Below are 14,619 nucleotides of genomic sequence, written 5' to 3'. Positions count from 1 at the left end.
TTCGATTTCATACAATTCTTTATTTTATAACAGATTATGCACTTATAACTGTACTTAATCTCTCTCTCTCTCTCTCTCTCTCTCTCTCTCTCTCTCTCTCTCTCTCTCTCTCTCTCTCTCTCTCTCTCTCTCTCTCTCTCTCTCTCTCTCCTCCCCCTCCCCTTCCTCCTTCTTTTACCACAGTAATCTGAAAGAGTCCTTCTGTACTAGCGTTCATTATTTTTATACTATTAATACAATTCTTAATGGTATTGACCCGTCAAGGAAGAGTTACTTTTCGTGTCCACCATCTGATACATTCGTGTATGTATATTGCAATACAATAGCGATGTACACGTAAGAACATGCATGATTTTAAATATACATGCATGCGATTTTTACAACGACCTGCGTCTCGCTGGTTCGATGATTATTCCGAGGTGAAGGCAGAGCTTCGAGCCGAACCAACGCGTTCCATTCAGTATACCGACGACCGTAGTGCTGGTAAGACATACACTCGCCACCTCCCGCAAAGTGTATCTTATATCGTGTAAACACATGTGCGTTTTTGTGCCCAATTTATATTTTTCTAAATATCTGTTTTTACCTTTTCTCGCACTTCCTCCTATGTGTCCACAAACGCATTTTTCGCATAGGACGATGATCGATAGGTAAGGATACACGTTATTTTTTTTTAATTATTAATTTGAATTATTATACGATTAGATCTTCTTGTGCGCAATTTTATTTTGTACATTTCTTCTTATTATAAAGTGTTATTTTTAACAAAACAAGTTCATCCGAGAATGAAACAAATGTAATTTCAAAATATAAGCTTATAGTTTTCAGTTTTTATTTTATTTAAAATTTAAATTGTTCAATAAATTAAATGTGTTGTGCTAGGTTCATATATTTATAATGCTAGGTTCATATATTTATAATGCTAGGTTCATATATTTATAATGTATTTATAATATATATGTTTGCCATTTTGCAATACGGAATTTGCGGCGCTCTCTCTTTCTCAATCTAATTCTTCAATATAAAAATACGGACGTATTAAGATGATTAAAACAAAAATCAAGTTTGATGATGGATATTAGAACAACGCAGTGGATAATACAATGACGTCAAAGATAAGAAGATTCATGCAGTGAAAGTCAATTAAATCTGCAGCAAAACTAACTTAAACGTCTACCGTCTGCCTCTACAACGGTAGAAAAATTTGTGGTTTACTGCTCGTCCGTATAGTTGCAATTGAATCGTAATATATGCGAAACGTGAAATTACCCCACGTGCGTGACACGACTTCAAGTATCTAATTTTCATGAAATCAATTCGTTGCTATCTTTTTAACTCTCTGTGTACTTGCATGTAAATAAAAACCTATTAAATTTCTATTAATTGCATCCAGTTATGTATGTCTATTTCTATAATCAGTGTAGATTAACTTTAATCTTGGTTTAACTTGCTTTTTATCTTTTTCTAATTCTTAGAACTAAGAAAAAATAAAAGGTAAGTTAAACCGCGAGATTAAAGTTAATCTATATTATAAAAATAGACATTAGACTACTATCGATTGCAGATGTCTCAGGAATACGGCTGCATCTTTTTAATTATAGTCTCTTGGCTAATCTGATTGTGATTTTCTTTCGATAAATAAGTCGAGAAAAATTGTTATTCATATTTTTATTTATATCTATCTATAATTATATCTATAGATAAAATATTTATTTATGAAAATTCTATTAAAGTGGATTCTTTTTTAAAAGTCAAAGGTTCAACTTTTATAAATTTCTACTAAATCGACTGAAGAATCTATATACTAGAAAAAACATTTGACGATTCTGAAACACATATGTAACAAATAACGAATAATAGGTATAAAAATGCGCAAGATTTTATAATCCCTTGATCTATACTATTTAGATATCTTTAACTCGAATGATTACTATATTAATTTCTTTTCTGTCATATCACATGAACCATGAACCTGTGGCAGTTAAACATCGCAGTTGAATATTGAAAGCGAGTTTCATCGATTATTAGAAAGCGGTGCGCTAGGACGTCAACACGACAAAATATCCACAAATCGATAAATTGATCGCAATTATATTAGCTTAGCAATATATAGATGCATAGATACGTGCATAGATGCACGTATAAATCTCTGCCCCTTTATCGTACGGAAAAAAAGCAATAAGAATGTAGAGATATTAATGAACTTGTGAGCAGATGATTTCTTTGAATAAATGCGTGTGTGCGCATTTATGCGCGAATTAAATATTACGTGTGTATGTGTGCGCGCGCACACACACACACAAATAAATATTATATATGTACATATATACATATGTAGATATACATACATATACAATTCTCTTTAACTCGAAAACCTCTATAATTTAAATTTTAATCATTCCTTACAGGTCGATCTTTATAAGTCGAAGAAAAATAGAATATTAACTCGAAGTACTTGCGAATGCATTAATTACCTGTAATTTTACCTCTACAACTTGAATTATTTCAAAATTGTCTTTTACATCTCGAAAGAAGCTTCAAAGCTTGAAGAGTATAAAACCTCTATAACTCGAATTTGTTCTATTCGCATTCGAGTAAAGAGAGCTTCTGCTGTATGTATGTGTATTAGGGTGGTCCTTATTTACTCGACAAAAAATTTTTTTTTTTAATTTTTTTGCGGCACCCCCCAAAATGTTTCCAATTTGCAAAAAAATAATCCCTGCCAAAGCTCAGCTCGATCGGATAACGGAAACCCGTGCCCCCAGATTTTTAAACATTTGAGTTCTCTTGTATTAAACTGTTTATTCCATTAACATTGGTTTTTAAAGCGTATTTTCCACAAAAATCCGGCTTAAAGCACTTTTCTTTTTTTAACATGTGTGTCTTGCTTTTCTGCATCGTTTGAGACCTTATACGTCTCATTTAAACAATTAGGTAAATTGTTAATAACTAAAAAATAAAAATAAATAGTTATTGCATTTATTGCTTGATCAGCCGGAAAAAATTATGTATGGGCTACAAAAGTTATAGTAGTATGTTTAGAGCCAAAAGAAGAACAAAAATTAAAAGATTTCATGTTTTTATTAAAAACAATCAATTTTTTGTGGCTAACGTTACCTAATAATATTTATACTTAAGGACGTTCTCCGGTCTTTATACTAAAGAAAATCGATTTTCTTAGGATTTTCTTGAAACTGTGAATATACGTTAATTTAGGTGTGTTTTATGCGTGGTATAAATTTCAGTACCTCTTCCGGTATAAAAAATAAAGATACTGAGCCTCAAAGTTTCAAGAAAAAAATTTAATTTTAATTTTTTTTTAGTTTTGGCATTTTTTCCTTATAGAACTCGACGAGAGGAGCAACTTTGGTCCTCTTGGCCAACCTCGTATCTCTTACCGTTTGGCCTGGAAAACCTTTTCATTAGTAAAAGTTGAAACTTTGAGGCTCAGTATCTTTATTTTTTATACCGGAAGAGGTACTGAAATTTATACCACGCATAAAGCACACCTAAATTAACGTATATTCAGTTTCAAGAAAATCCTAAGAAAATCGATTTTCTCTAGTATAAGGACCGGAGAACGTCCTTAAGTCCTGAAGCTGTTGCGCTTGCGTTCTTTGATCAGAAAGTATCCGCAGATACGAAAAAGTAGATGATTGAAGCTATCAATCCAGAAAAAATATCGACAAATGAAAGTGTTAAGCGCGTAGTTATAAAAGCACACAATATTCCTGAAGTGCTAGAAAAAGATATTGAACATTTTGTAACTGCGAAAACAGCTGATTTTTTCAACAGATTTAATATTAGTCGGGATTTTATGCAGACTGACCCGTCAACCTGGTCAGAAAACGACACTTTTAAAAAAGGTTTTCAAATTGTATCCAAATTAAAAGTTGTTAACGATACAGCGAAAAGAGGCGTTAAGTTAATGGAGGATTACAGTAAATTAATTACTAGAAACGAAGATCAAAAACAGTATTTATTACGAGTTGTAAAAGATTACCGCCGCCGCTTCCCTGATTCGACAAAGGAAACCTTATTATTGCAATAAATATTATTAGGTAACGTTAGCCACAAAAAATTGATTGTTTTTAATAAAGACATGAAATCTTTTAATTTTTGTTCTTCTTTTGGCTCTAAACATACTATTATAACTTTTGTAGCCCATACATAATTTTCTCCAGCTGATCAAGCAATAAATGCAATAACTATTTATTTTTGTTTTTTAGTTATTAACAATTTACCTAATTGTTTAAATGAGACGTATAAGGTCTCAAACGATGCAGAAAAGCAAGACACACATGTTAAAAAAAGAAAAGTGCTTTAGACCGATTTTTGTGGAAAATACACTTTAAAAACCAATGTTGATGGAATAAACAGTTTAATACAAGAGAACTCAAATGTTTAAAAATCCGGGGGAACGGGTTTCCGTTATCCGATCGAGCTGAGCTTTGGCAGGGATTATTTTTTTGCGAATTGGAAACATTCTGGGGGGTGCCGCAGAATAAATTTAAAAGTCGAAAAATAAGGACCACCCTAATGTGTATACATACTTCTATAATTACTAGATTGCTAACTCCTTATGTATAAGGCATCTCCAATTCTTATATCCAAAATAAGAATATAGTCCTACTAACGCGTACGCATTGATGGCATTTTATAGTATTTTCGCACCTTAAAATAGCATGTTTTGAAGGTTAAATATAATTTTTATTAATTCTCTTAAAACACACTAGAGAGAAACACTATAAGATACAAATTAGAATTTCGATCATAATGAATTACACATACTTATTGATATGCGTATGCGCAAAATTCTACGCATGTACAGAATTGGTAACTTAAGTACATAAGTAAAGTATGTATTTAAGTCACCAATTCTGTACATGCGTAGAATTTTGCGCATACGCATATCAATAAGTATGTGTAATTCATTATGATCGAAATTCTAATTTGTATCTTATATTGTGTTTCTCTCTAGTATTTTAAGAGAATTAAAATTATATTACATTTTACATAAAAAATTTAAGGAATTAGCAGTTTAGTTTTAGTAGTTTAATGTATACAAGTCTGGAATGTTTACACGTGCATATTTTTTATTTCCATCGTTACATTGTATACGACTATATACTATTTACGCCAATCATTATCAATGTTGGAGGCAGAAATACTTCCATACGTTACTTTAAGTCTGTTTTCTGTGTTATCTTAAATTGTTTGTGATATTTTCAACAAATTCTCTTTTCAAAGAGATATTTTAAGGAGATAACTCTTTTATTCATATTTCCTATTTATATTATAAAGAGATATAATTTGTTATTATAAATAAAAATATAATGCGTTTCAATGTATATATGAAATAGATTTATGTTTCTTAGAACGTGAATGATATATTATTCTGGGTTAATTATATCTCGGAAATAAACAAAGGATTAAATTTATGATTCCAAAGAAAGAAGGTCACAATATCTATCGTTAGATCGCGTTGTTAAATGTATAATAATTAAATTGTCTCTTAACAGTTTTCACGGTCGGTGTATTAATGCGGTATTTTCACGGTCTTCTTGATTTACTAAATAAGACGCTCGTCGAAGTTAGCAGTTCACTTTCTTAAACTACATAACACTGTGGCTTATGTATACATGCTGGATGAAAGCTGAAGTATACAACATTACTGGCAGGACGTTCCAATGTCACAGTATAAGTAAGAACAGTAGGTTCACTCCCCTAAAAAGTTGGTAAATGAATATGGCGACTCGCACAATCAATAACATGGCGGCTGTCATCTGACAGTTCATTTGGTTAGATACATCGGCGCGTCAGTTGTATTGTATTTGTATTTATTTAAAAAAATTTTTTTAATAAAATCATAATGAGTAATAAAAGTGGTTATCGATGTGTATTTAAAGATTGTGGGATCAAAAAAAACTTTATTCCGATTTCCGAAAGATTCAGAAAGGTACGTATAATATTCATTATGACAAATACATGAATATACATAAATACGTTAAATACACATAAATACATAAATACATTAACACATTAATACATAAATAAATATGCTATTTGTATATTATGTAATAAGATACATAATCAATAAATACATTTAAAAAATTAATACATAAATATATTAATACATTATTAATATATTAAGACTTGAATGCATTAAATATATTTATGTATTAATTTTTTCAAATGTATTTATTTATTATGTATCTTATTACATAATATACGAATAGCATATTTATTTATGTATTAAAGTGTTAATGTATTTATGTATTCATGTATTTGTTATAATGAATACGTACCTTTCTGAATCTTTCGGAAATCAGAATAGTTTCCTTTGATCCCACAATCTTTAAATACATATCGATAACCACTTTTATTACTCATTATGATTTTATTTAAAAAAATTTTTAAATAAATACAAATACAATACGCGCCGATACATATATAAATACAATAATAAAAATATGCTATTTGAATATTATGTAATAAGATAATAAATAAATAAATACATAAAAAAATTAATACATAAATAAAATGAATAAAATATACATGAATAAAATGTGTCGTGACATTTTTGTTTCAAATATTTAATTAATATGTAAATTCTTATATTTTTTTCATTTCTTATATAATTATCACAAGCGGTTTCTATTATTCAAATAAAAAGCGCATGTATTTTTTACTTATGTGCATGTGTTGTGACATTTTTGCTTCAAATATTTAATTAATATATATTTCTTATATTTTTTTTCATCTTATACAATTATCAAGCGGTTTCTAGTAAGCGGTTGAAATAAAACACGCTCGCACAACCAACATCATGGCGGACGTTTGCCACGAAGAACAAAGGCTTCGACACGAAGTGAACCTACTGTTCTTACTTATACTGTGCCAATGTCGAGGAAGTTATATAAGGCATTCGAACTATTATTATTACTAGTATCGAACCGTGTATGTTAAAAACATACACAAATATAATCTTGCACATCAATCTTTCTAAATTAAATAATCTAAAAACTTCTTTTTAAATATTATATGATTGATTGTTATGAAAGATTATGATTACAATTATATGATTACAATTATATATAATTATAAAATTAAAAGGATAAAATATATACATAAGAAAGCCAGTAAATATAATAATATATGTGAATAACTGATCGAATATATTGACAGAAATAAGACAAAATTGAAAAAAATTAATAACGCATGCGCGTCTGTAACTAAAATTTAGATTTAAGGCTCTTGTTCACTCACTGTAGCCTTCTTGGATTGATGACGTCAGAAGCGAGAAAAATATCATAAAATTTTTGTGACGTACATTAAAATAAAAATGTTTTTCAATAAGATAGCGTTTGTAATCGATAGAATAGATTTGTAAAATATACCGAAGGCTTAAGGAAGCTAAGGGGGGTATTCCTGTCTAGAATGCTGTTTTTGGAGGTGACTTTTAGAATAGAATAAACTTAAAATTGTTCGAGTTTTTTTCTGAATTTTTTCACGCATATTGTTTAAAAACATATATAAATTTTGTTGAAAAAAAAAATTTAACATGTGATTTTGTACGCTCGGGCACAATGGTGCGCGGAAAAAAACCCTAATTGGCGACCAGTGTTACGGACGTTGTATGTGTCTGAAAAAAAAACCAAACATATTCTTAATCTCTCACAATACTCAATACTCATACAAATTAAGAATATGTTTAGTTTTTTTTCCAGATACACACAACGTCCGCAATATTGGTCGCCAATCAGAAACGCACCCGAGCGTACAAAACCACATGTTAAATTTATATTTTTTTCCAACAAAATTTATACATGTTTTTAAAGCAACAATAAATATGTGTAAAAAATTTCAGAAAGAAAACCCGAACAGTTTTAAATTTATCCTATTCTAAAAGTCACCTTCAAAAACAGAATTCTAGACAAGAATACCCCCTTAAGGCTCCCACTGGCTCGATTGCCAAGTCTGTATTGACAATACACACAGTATCACACCTGCACTGCAAAACATATCCATTGCACTCTAAATTCCGCGAAACTATAACGGAAAAAAGTGACTTTTTTCCACTTTAAATAAGTGTGAAGTTAAAGCGGAATTGTATATATGGGACATTGTATATGGGTCCTATATGATAATATCCTTTATTAAATATAAGAAGCACAAATTTAGGTTATGTATGGCATGTGATTGCAACGAATTTGAGTTGCCTCCCGTATCCGCGGTAGGCAACTCAAATTCGTCGCAATCACATGCCGTACATTTGCGGCGACGGTTACCCCGTCGATCGACACACATATTGCTCGTCGGCAACACTTAGCAACAAAAATATATAAAAAAAAATACAACTGCATGGGAAGAGAACCGTCGCGCGCCGTTAACGTAGACGATAGAGGATGCTCTAACAGATTGAACAACAAAAGAAGATCAGGCTGCCGCTATGGTTATGTTATTTTTGTCCGCTTTAAATATATATGACGGAAACCACAACCAATGACCATGTTCTTCACATTATCCGTTATAACGTCTGTCTTAATAATAATCACTACCAGTCCTACTTATATAAAGGATTTTAATATATATGAATAAAGTGTCACGTTAAGAATTGCGTCAGTCACGCTTAAATAAAATGGACACGAAAGAAATCCGTTTTAACATTGTATATTCCGTTATAAAATAGAAGTGTCCTTTATATATAAAGAGAATGTAAACGGCGATTGAGGCCGTAAACCCCGTTCGAATTTCCCGCGCTTGATTTACGAGGCGCTCGCGTAGATACACTCGCGCCTTGCGCCACCTAGAGCGTTCTGATTGGTAGATGCATGTGTGCTATGATTGGCTGTGGCATGAGTGCAGTGATTGGTAGTGGGGCTTTGCGAGGGAGACACTCCCTGTTTGAAAGGACTTCTTGTACAACCGGCCTACGAGCAAGTCGTAACCGTAACGCGCGGATTTTCCAATAAATATTATTGCGTTTTATCGAGTTGGCCCGTTAATCAATTAACCTGCAATCCTAACCGCCCTCCCTTACAGTCTCAGAAGTGGGATTAAGCTCGATTACGCGATTCGCGTGTGAAAATTAGCCGGTTCAAGTGGATTCTTGCCGCGCGGAAGCGAACCGCCGAGAACACTCGACGCCATTCGCGAGCATTCCCCGCAAGTATCGGGGAAAAGTGCCAATTACGTGCCGGTACCACGATTAATTACTCGAATTGCATAATTCGCGAACAATCATCGCCGTTGCTGAATGGCGAAAAGATCGCCATTGCCGGAAGCTGTGCAGAACATTCGCGATCGTTCTTCCGCAGTTGCGAGAGCCGTGCGGAGGTTCTCTACCGATCACGCCGTTGCCGAGTGCTGTGCGGGCATCGTTTCTATCCTTCTGCCGTTGCCGAAGCTGTGCAGAATTTCGCCGTTGCCACGGGCTGTGCGAATTCGTGCCGTTGCCGAAGCTGTGCGGGAGTTAACCGACCTCGTCATTGCCGCGCGCGTGCGAGGATCGTTTCATCATCCTTTCACCGTCGCTAAGAGCTGTGCGGAAGTTCTTAACCGATCTCGTCGTGTGAGTTACGCGAGAATCGTATTACGGTCTCAACCTTTCGCCGTTGCCTAGAGCCGTGCGGAAGTTAACCGGCCTCGCCATTGCTACATGCCGTGCGAGGATCGTTTCATCCGTTGCTGAAAACCGCGCGGAAGTTCTCAAGCATTCTTATCGTCGCTGCTAACGCAGTGCGGAATTACCGTCTCAGAACACTTCGCCGTTGCTACGAGCCGGGCGGAAGTGCTAGAACATTTGTGCGCGCCATTTTCACGACCCTCGCGGTTCGCGCCAATTTGAGCCGCCATATTGGAGAACTAGTGCGTGCCGATAAATTAAATCCAAGATGCCGTATACACGCGCGCAATTGGAAGCCCTTACGCTGCCTCAGCTTCAAGAGGAGCTACGTCAGCTAGGATGTGAGAATATACCAGACGACCACGGTCGATGTCTGGATGTAATCGTCGATTTGAGCCTACGAGGAACACGGTCAGTGGCCTTCACCGTACCCGTCAATTCGCCGCTGAACAGAACGTACTCGTCACCGGCATTGTCCGGCCAAACCAATCATTCACAGCGCTTCGTCGGAACGGATCAACCAGCCTCAGAGGAAACGCAACAAGCCCGCGGTTCCTCTACACCGCATAGACAAATATTACCGCCGCTGTTGTTAGGGCGAACGGACGAAACGGATCCCCCGATAGCATCCCAGCAGGGGTCCAGCCGAGATCCGATCATCACACAATTATGTCAACTGGTCGCGGCACAATTGAGAGTTCAACAAGAGCAAGCCAGACTTCAGCAAAAAGCTCAGCAGGAGCGAGACAGACTTCAACAGGAAGCCTTACAAGAAATGCAGAGAGTGCAACAAGAACGGGACAGAATCCATCAGGAGAATATAGATAGACTACTCTCGTGTATAGAGAATGGTCGCCAAGGCCCGTCAAGTGAAACGTCTCGAAGCGTCAACTCGCAGGTGTCAGAATTTTCGTCGATAACGACGAATGCAACCAGGTTCCTGTCATCGCAGATACCCAATTTTGGAGGTTCAGAAGGAGAAAACGTCGAAGTATGGATCGACCGTATAGAAGGCATCGCTGAGGATCATAGTTTGCCTCAGGTGGCCATGTTATCTGCTGCCACCTCAAAGTTGGTCAAAAGTGCACTCAAGTGGTTCAACTTAAGTCCACGTACTGTGAGCAAGTCATGGTTGAACTTCAAGACAGCAATTATTAGCCATTTCAAGAGACGTGTCATATTCACGGACATCATAGGAAAAGCACATGCCAGAAAATGGCTACATTTCAAAGAAGATTTTCAAGAATACGCCATGGACGTAGTTACGATTCTACAACCTCTCAATTTAAACGAGGAAAACATACGTCATTGCATCACCAACGGAATAATGAGTCAGTCCGTTCGAGCGACAGCAATTTCGCTCAAAGCTGATTCTCTGGACAACTTTCTTGAGCAGATGCATCCCATCGCGCTCACTTGTCGCCCTTCTAATCAAAAGAAGTCACCGACATTTAAAAACAAATGGGACAAGCCAAAGCCTAAACCAGAGGACGCTTCGAAAACAGATCTTCACACGAAGAACAAGGATACTTCCACAGAAGCCTTCTGCACATATTGCCGCTTTAAGGGACACACCAAGGAAGAGTGTCGCCGACTCAAGAGAAAGGAATCAACCCCGAAACCGGTACAACCGAGTGCCACAGTCGCTGCCGTTGCAGAAACGCCGTCAAAAGAACCTGATTCTACATCGCCAGATTGTATTGCGGTAGTACAAAAAAGCGCTCCCAAGATTGTGACAAATGGCAGTAAAATTAAGGTAACGAAGCTCAATAATTCGCCGTGCGAACTTCTTGCTCTTTTGGACACGGGCAGTCCAATTTCCCTTGTTAATAAGTCGACTTATGATAAATTTCTTTCGGATTGTTCGATTACCGCTAGTTCGGAATATAAAGCCGTTAACGGAGAACCCCTTAATATTAAAGGTATTGTAAATTCCACAATTTTGTTGGAAGTTCTACCAGATAGTTCTAATTCTATTGAATTACATGTAATGAATTATAACCCGACGTCAGCCGACATAATAATCGGTTGGGATTTTTTAGACAGACATGATATGACAGTTTTGATAAAACCATTGACTCGTAAATTAGACGAGGGATTACGCCTCTTCTCAGAAGTAGCTTCCACTGAAATTACGGAAGAATGTTCCGCTAAATCAGATTCTGAATTCGAAAGTATCGAAACCGATTTCGGATATCGTATTAAAAAAGAGTTAGTTCAGCTTATGGAAGAAATCGCGAAAGCGCATATTCCTGTTGTCGAAGACGACTACACCGTAAAAGTTAAATTAAAAGACGAATCTATTTACTCGTACTCACCCAGACGACTTGCCTGGCAAGAAAAGCTTCAAGTTCGTAAAATTATTGACGATCTATTAGAAAGAGGAATTATTAAAGAAAGCGAATCTCCTTATTGTGCGCGTATCGTTCCTGTCAAGAAAAAAGATGGTTCGATAAGATTGTGCATTGATTTACGTCCATTAAATGACCGAGTTCATAAAGAAAATTGTCCTTTTCCTTTGATCGAAGATCACCCATCTCAATTAAATGGGAAAACTGTTTTTACCCTTATTGATTTGGAACCGGAAAAGTTTTTAAGAGAAGTGCTCAAATTACTAAAAAGTTATCAGTTTACGATAAACTTAAGTAAGTGCAAGTTTTTAAGAAAATCAATTGAGTATTTGGGGTATATTATCTCGGATCAAGGTATTACTCTAAGCTCTCGTCATGTTGACGCAGTACGGGATTTTCCTAAACCTCGTAAGTTAGTTGAACTTCAAAGATTCTTAGGATTAACGAATTATTTTCGGAAATTTATCAATAATTACGCTACAATAGCCAAACCTTTGCAGAATTTACTACGGAAGAATTCCGACTTTAAATTCGATGAAGATTGTTTAACAGCTTTCAATACTCTTAAAAGCAAACTTGTTTCTTATCCCGTTTTAAGGATATACAATCCTAAGTTACTTACTGAATTACATACAGACGCCAGCGCCATAGCTGTCGCGGGTATTCTTTTGCAAAAGCAGGATACGGGCCAGTGGGCTCCAATAGCTTTCTTTAGTCATTCTACGAACAAGGCAGAAGCCAATTATCATAGCTTCGAGTTAGAAATGCTTGCTATAGTACGTTCCGTAGAACGATTTCATATTTATTTATTAGGTATTAAAACGGTAGTTACCGACTGCAATGCTTTAGTATTCGCGATGAAGAAAACACAAATCAATCCACGCATTGTTAGATGGACATTAGAATTACAGAATTACGACTTTGACACGAAGCACCGTGAAGGAAAGAAAATGCTTCATGTAGACGCACTTAGCCGTGTCGTCGCTTCTATCGATTCTTTCTCGTTGGCTAAAGAACTTCAATTTAAACAATTACAAGACCCTAAATACAAACTAATTGCTGAAAAACTTGAGGAAACACAAGATGATGAGAAATTCACTATTGTTGACGGATTAGTATTCCGGGGGGGGGGGGAATGTTCAGATAAATTACTTTTTGCAGTCCCAGAATCAATGGTACCGAATATCATACGAATCTACCATGACAATGTGTCACATTGCGGAACAGAGAAAACTGTTCAAGGTATCCTAGCTCAATATTGGTTTCCGTCAATGCGGAAAAGAGTTCAAACTCACATTGACAACTGTCTAAATTGCCTTTTAGCTAACGCATCTTCTAATGTAAGAGAAGGTGAACTCCAAATTACTGACAATCCTACCCTTCCCCTAGAGATCATACATATCGATCATTTTGGACCGTTGAATCAAACGGAAAACGGATTTAAACATATTTTTCTAATTATTGACGCTTTTTCTCGTTTCACTTGGTTACTTGCAACTAAGTCGACAGGCTCTAAAGAAGCCATTAAGCACTTAACTGATATTTTCAATATTTTTGGTAATCCGCAGACAATTGTTTCGGATCGAGGAACCGCGTTTACCTCACGAGAATTCGCTTCATTCGTGCGACAAAGAAACGTTTCCCATAGATTGGTAGCCGTAGCAGCGCCATGGGCTAATGGTCTGGTGGAGCGAGTAAACAGGTTTCTTAAGTCATCACTTTGTAGAATAGGCGAAGACCTACAAAATTGGGATAACCATTTAGATGCCGTACAATATACCATTAATAATACGTATCATACTGCGCTTAAAGCGACTCCGTCCAAAATATTATTAGGATACGATTTACGTAACCACCCCGATGTGGAATTAATTAGATTTTTAAAAAACCTAGCAAAAACAGATTTAGATTTTGAGGCCGAGCGAGAAGATAGTCGAGAATTAGCATTGCGAGCGGCCGAAAATATTAAGAATTATAACAAAGCGTACTACGATGAACGTCACAAAAAACCCTCCATGTATAACCATGGGGATTATGTACTCATTAGAGACACTGTTACTAAGCCAGGGGAAGAAAAGAAACTTAAACCTGCCTATAAAGGTCCATATTTAGTGGCCAAAGTTCTTAACAAAAATAGATACGTCATTACAGATATTCCAGGTTTCAATATCTCACAGAAACCATATAATTCGATTTTGTCACCAGACAGGATGAAACCGTGGCTTAAACCTGTCAATAAACCTTAAAGGTTAATTATTACATTCATTTATCACCCAAAATCGGGAATTTTTCATTTAATTTTCTTTTCTTCAAATCCCTTAGTCTAAATTTTCTTTTCTTCAAATCCCTTAGTCTAAATTTTCTTTATGTTAATTATTACAATTTGTATTGAATGACAATTTGTGTTACTTTGCGATATTATATTTTTAATTACACTTTATGTTATATTCCTGTGTTATGATTTACATTATATAATTTACAACCCTTCGAGGTCGAAGGCCCCGTCAGGAATGGCCGAACTGTAATCGGCGATTGAGGCCGTAAACCCCGTTCGAATTTCCCGCGCTTGATTTACGAGGCGCTCGCGTAGATACACTCGCGCCTGGCGCCACCTAGAGCGTTCTGATTGGTAGATGCATG

At 35.6% G+C, this 14,619-nt stretch overlaps 1 protein-coding gene across 2 annotated transcripts in view; it reads left to right on the top strand.

Moving 5' to 3' along the window:
• The first annotated feature begins 459 nt into the window (after window positions 1-459).
• LOC139781588 (short-chain dehydrogenase/reductase family 16C member 6) overlaps window positions 460-14,619 on the top strand; it is an 84,673-nt gene continuing 70,513 nt past the window's right edge. Inside the window, exon 1 of one of the 2 annotated variants that reach the window (XM_071720419.1) lies at window positions 460-650. The gene's annotated coding sequence lies outside the window, so the exon portion shown is untranslated. The remainder of the gene's footprint in view (window positions 651-14,619) is intronic. The other variant, XM_071720423.1, reaches the window with a different exon arrangement.

Source organism: Temnothorax nylanderi, unplaced genomic scaffold, assembly GCF_030848795.1.
Source record: "Temnothorax nylanderi isolate EJ_2023f unplaced genomic scaffold, tnyl_v1.0 TNYL_tig0347_pilon, whole genome shotgun sequence".
In the NCBI taxonomy this organism is placed as follows: domain Eukaryota; kingdom Metazoa; phylum Arthropoda; class Insecta; order Hymenoptera; family Formicidae; genus Temnothorax; species Temnothorax nylanderi.
Note: the sequence above shows the minus strand (reverse complement) of the source record. Positions and strands in the feature narration are given on the sequence as shown.